This window comes from Vicia villosa, unplaced genomic scaffold (assembly GCF_029867415.1).
Source record: "Vicia villosa cultivar HV-30 ecotype Madison, WI unplaced genomic scaffold, Vvil1.0 ctg.002184F_1_1, whole genome shotgun sequence".
Classification (NCBI taxonomy): Eukaryota; Viridiplantae; Streptophyta; class Magnoliopsida; order Fabales; family Fabaceae; genus Vicia; species Vicia villosa.
This window is the reverse complement of record NW_026705861.1, coordinates 391,222-397,221: the sequence shown is the minus strand read 5'-3', so window position 1 is coordinate 397,221 and position 6,000 is coordinate 391,222.

The window sequence follows — 6,000 nt, the reverse complement described above, 5'->3', positions numbered from 1 at the left end:
TTTGTAAATATTTTGTGATCAAACCCTAATCATTTAGGTGTTAATTAAGTATAATCTTTGTGTTTATCTTAATTAATTTGATTTCTTTCAAAATTTCAAACCGTTTCAAAACAAACGATCACAGTTTTTCAAAACGATAAACCTTTTCTTTTTTTGGTTTTCTTTTCAAAAGAAACTATTGATTAAATCTTTTTGGATTGATCAATTGATTTTCAAACTTGGGCCTCTCGAATATTAGAGAGTATAAGTCCCTTTCCTTTTCTTTGTACAGTTTTTCTTTAAACAGAAAACTTCTTTCAAAACAAAAACTTTCACACTATTTTCAAAACCTCACGCTTTTAAGCAAAACAATCAACCATGTTTTATAAAATAAAACAGGGGCCTCCACATAGGTATAAGTCTCATTCCTGTACATGAAATTAGGTATTTCATTGTACACACACCTTTTTGTATATATCTCGTTCAATTTGTTTTTTTTAACTTCGAACGACAAATCAAAAAATGAAGGTTTTCTTTAAATCTTCCCAAAAATACCATGGGCCTCCATGTAGGTATAAGTCCCGAGCCTTTTTGTAAATACTTGTTTACATAGCTTTTGAATAAACTCAAGTGGGCCTCTCCCCGAGTATAAGTCCCGAGCCCCCGTGTATACAAATGGATCATGCTTACAGGTATATTTCCTTCATAAACTCCATTATATACACACACCTTGTCATATATATGTAATTGTTCATGTTTGTCCATGTTTGTTCATACTTGTTCATATTTGTGATTGTGTTATATATACTTGTTCAACTTAGTACAACACTAGGTTCCCCATAGCCTCCTATTGGGCTCCGTGCAAAGAATCTCCCTAGTTTAGGTTAGGACATAGAGTATGGTTTCCCGGTGAAATCGCTCTAAGAGCTCAAACCAACTATACCATGCCTCCTCTTGGGCTTCGGACAAACGACTTGTCCTTCCCATAGCCTCCTCTTGGGCTTACAATGCAAGGACCCTCGATTGTCCCTCCCATAGCCTCCTCTTGGGCTTACAATGCAAGGACCCTCGGATAGCCTCCTCTGGGGCTTCGTACAAGGACCCACGGGCTTCTTATAAGCATCCCCAATATCCAAATAAAATACCCTAGGAGATTAGACACTTATCATCTCTATGATAGGAGTATCTCATCTATATCATCACAAACAATCAATCAATCAATCAATCAACTTAGCTTTTTTTGCCACAAGGCTGGCTAATCAATTAAACCTTTTTGCCACCATACTGGCTGATTAATCAAAGTTTTTGTCACAAGGCTGACTTCATTGAAACTTTTGCCACAAGGCTGGCTGATTAATCAAAACTTTTTGTCACAAGGCTGACTTCATTGAAAGTTTTTGCCACAAGGCTGGCTAAAAAAACATCTTTATCATTCTAAGCACCATAAGTGGCATGGCCCAGGGCTTATAATGAAAAGATTTTCAAACAAAATCAAACAGATGTATGTGATGATATAGATTAGATACATCGAACATTGAGATGACATTTGTCTCTTTTCCTTTGCTTCCACTAGCATAAGTGGGAACTACGATTGCTCTGACTTTCTCAACATCCCTTTGAGAATACGTAGGCACAAGGTCGTATCCTTGGCGAGCAAAACTTCTCCCTCAAACCACTCAAACCTTAGCACCCGTAGACCCCGAGCTACAGATGCTCTGATTCCCTCTAAGGGATATGTATGCAGAGGATCGCGACGATCTTTGCGAGCATAATCAAACAAACACCCTAGGTCCCACCTATCTCACAAGAACCTCTCCATAACATAGAATGAAACAAACATAACAAAGAAGCCTATAGAGTACTATAGATACGTTGGGTGCTAATACCTTCCCTTCGTATAACCAACCCTCTTACCCAGAATCTCTCCCCCACTTTTAAGGTTATTGCAGCTTTTTTCCTTTTCCTACTTTGGAAACAATAAAAAGTTTGGTCGAAACAAAAGAAAAATCATTTTTTTTGAGCACTCGAGCCCAAAGAAGGCATCAGGTGTCTCATCCCGAAAAAAGATACGATTTTTCCCCGCGACAGACACAACATTCTATCTGTGGTGAATCCTAACAACAATCTTCCAAAGCTCTTTTCCATCGTTGATCTCTGCTATTCTCTCAACAGGCCTTGACATGATCATGCAAATTCACACTGCACTGAATTATAACCGCAGAAGTTAGAAAGCATGGAAAGAGAAGAATGAAAGTGACTGATAAATAGGCAAGCTATTTAAACAGGTCATTACTACGCATTGTGCAGTTTGGAACGTGGATAGGCACACAATGATGAACCATGCGTAACTGCAACAACATGAGAAGCTGGGAGGGTGAAACTCCCACAGCAATAACTGCCGCTGCCCACCATGCAGATGAATGATCAGAAAATCATGCTTAACCGCCGAAGCTGATGTGGAATTAATATAGAACAGATGCTGATGTGGATAGGCTAAGAATTGCTCAAATGGTAGACTCTTCTTATATGATAGATATGATTCTGAGTTATAATTATTTTGTAATTTCAACCGGTTTTTTAATTAGTAGCGGAAGGTTTGTCATTTGAGTTCTATTTAATTTTTCTTTTTTTATTTGATGAAATAAAAAATTTGTATTGAGTAATGAAATTAGTGGGACGTATTCTTTTTAAGTATTTTTTAATTAATTAATTTTTAATAAATAAATGAGTATTGATATTGATTAATTTATATTCTCTTATTTAATTTTTTATACTTAATAAACAAAATTTAGGGGCCTATTTTTTAGTCATTTTTAAAATTAATAATAATTATTTATGAATAAATGGGACCCGTTTTGGTGAATGAGGTTTTTTTAATAATTTATTATTATTATATTTATTATTTATTTATACTAATATTTACTTTTTATTTAATTAATAAGAGTGCTATTTAGATGGTTATTTTTAGGGGTGTTCTAAACCAAACCAACCCAATAGAAAACCGCAAACTAAACCAAACTAAACCGAAACCGCAAAAAACCGTATTTGGTTCGGATTAGTTTGGGTCATTTTTCAACAAAACTGCACGGTTCGGTTCGGTTGCAGTTTGTATTTTGTAATTCTAACCAAACCAAATCAAACCGCATTATGTTACAACCTAAATTTTACTTAACGTCGAACCTCTGAATCTGGAGGATTCGACCATATCTTATTGATCATGAGAAGCTGTGATCCAAGAGGCCTTGATCCTGATTCCTGCTACATTTGCATCTTCATTAACATTTTGCATTCATGCATGTGCATCCATGGTTACCAAGACTCTTACCACTCTTCCTCTCCATCAGACTAGTCAAGGCGATTCCTCCACACCGATATCTGACAAGAGCTCACAGACAAAGAATCATGGGGAATTACAAACAAGATCAAGCTACTATCAGAGAATCCCATGCCTACTTATGAGGGAACCTTCCACCAAAGGAGCCTAAAGACTTTATGTTTGTCAAAGAACATTTCATTTGCATCCAAATAAGGCCAAACTTGCCATTGTATAGATTTCTCAAGTATCTTCAACTGTATTACTTTTGTTGTTATCAAGTACTTCTCAATGTAAGAAACTCATTCTGTTCGAATAAATAAAAATAATGCAATATACATGTTTTTCTCAAATCATTTCATCTTTGTCATTATGTTCATTGATACTTCACTCATTTGTCTTAAGCAACTAAAAAGGAGAATAATGAATCAAAAACACATGAATCACTAATTGTATGCTTTTGGAACAAGATCCTGCTGACGATGTACAGGCATTGTTTCAATTCCCAAACACTGGAGTTATAAGGGAGTGAAATCCTCGTCAACCCCTTTGAGCCTAAGGAGTAGTAGTTTCTTTTCAAAAAATACAAAACCCTCAATCTTAACCAGGGGCAGGGTAGTCTTCAGTTAGTGCGACCGAGTGCTCAACTTTCAGGTATTCCATCAGAGGATCAATCATATCTCAGATCTCACAACAAAAAAAGAAGAGCACAATCCACAATGGATGTCTCCCATTCACTAAGAAGAAGGCAGTCACAACCTTTTCATCAAGTCAATCACCAAAGTCATACAACTTGTTCCCGAACGAGACAAAAAAAGAAGAATGAAAAGAAAGTTATGAATCATGATAAGAAAAAAAGAAACAATAGCCCGCTAAGTCAAAAGAAAAAAGAAAAGCTTTGAAGCAATTGACTTAGGCAAAAATTATGGCATATCCCGCTGGACAACGAAAACCAAAATCAAAAGAAACTTTCTGTCCAGGCAAAAGTTAGGGAAAGCAAAAGAAAATAACAAGAACAAAAATCCTCCAAGGGACAAGTTGTCATAATCATCGACGAAAGCACCGAAGGGTGACTGCCACCTCCATCAAAGCCATAAAAGATCCTCATCCATCACAATCCTTCCTGAAAGGCGAATACTCGTGTCGAACTAACTGAACGTAGGACTGGAGAACATCACGAAGAGGGGTGGGTTAAGTAGAATTTGAGCCTTTATCCTTTGTTTCTCAAACCGTGAACCCGACCACGTTACAACCCTCAAAAGTCCTAATTGAAGTAGGGTTCGTTCCGAAAGCATACAAACTGTAAAATCATGTCAAACTGACTCCTAATGTCGCTGTGTCACTTGTGTTAGTATCAATACAACATTTTGACAAATAAAACTTTTCTTTTGAGATTAACATGTGCATTGCATTCTCATTATCTCTTTCAAAACAGAATTGTCTCTAATATGAAATTAAGTACTTGATACCAAGGAAAGTTCAACATTGAAATTCCATCGAGCAATCTTACAAAGGCAAAGGTTGATCATCCACTAAGCAAATATCTGAAACATTCATTAGGTGGAAGAGTTCCTTTCAATCTGGGGCATCCATTCCATGATCTACACTGGGGCAGACCATCACAAATCTCCATGATTCAAGCATTATCAAAGTTCTATCTCAAGAGATCATACACGCTGGGGCAAGCTAGTAAAAATTCATCTCTTCGTCTTCAATCAAGTTTCAGATATCAAGACAAGTGTCGAGGATTCAAGCTAAACACCTCACCTTCACAAGGGCTATCCTTCAAGCTATGACATTTCTACAAAGGCACTCTCCATCCATCCCTGGTACCTTGGAAACAAATCATTCCATTCATAGTCGTGCATGCATCATGCATATCATTGCATTCTCATTGACATTTCTCCCACAATAATCCAATCATCAATAAATCAGGGGCATCCACTCTACCTTGATTCTCAAACAGAGTGTCAAAACTCCACCTAATATATCCCCCACACAAAGCAGAAACCCTGATCAATCAGTACACTGCATATAGAAATCATTGCATCGCATCTTCAGAAGTGCATAAAATAAATCAAACATTTGCATGTGAAGCATAAGCCAAGTTACTCATTAGATGAGGTCCCTACAAAGTATTCAAATTGATATCCCACTGGATCACTCAGAGTTACCATTGTGGCGTCATCTCCCATAGTCAATCATGTTCATCTTTCTTCAATCCAGAGTTGATGTTTTTGCTCAACCCAGAGTTGATTTTCCTTTCATCTTTTAACCCCGAGTTAATTATCTCTTCTTATTTCCCACTCAACCCAGAGTTGACGGTTATCTTTTATCTTTTCCCTCTCAACCCAGAGTTGACGGTTATCCATTGTTCAATCCAGAATTGATTTCTCTCTTCCCACTCAACCCAGAGTTGACGGTTATCTTTTCTCTTTTCCCACTCAACCCAGAGTTGACGTTTATTCCCATTTGACTTTCTTTTCCCACTCAACCCAGAGTTGACGGTTATCTTTCCTCCTTCCCCACTCAACCCAGAGTTGACGGCCATCTTGTTTCTTTTCCCACTCAACCCAGAGTTGACGGTTATCTTTTACTCAATCCAGAATTGATTCCTTTTCCCACTCAACCCCGAGTTGACGGTTATCCTTTTTCCCACTCGACCCAGAGTTGACGGTTATCCTTTATTCAATCCAGAATTGATTTCT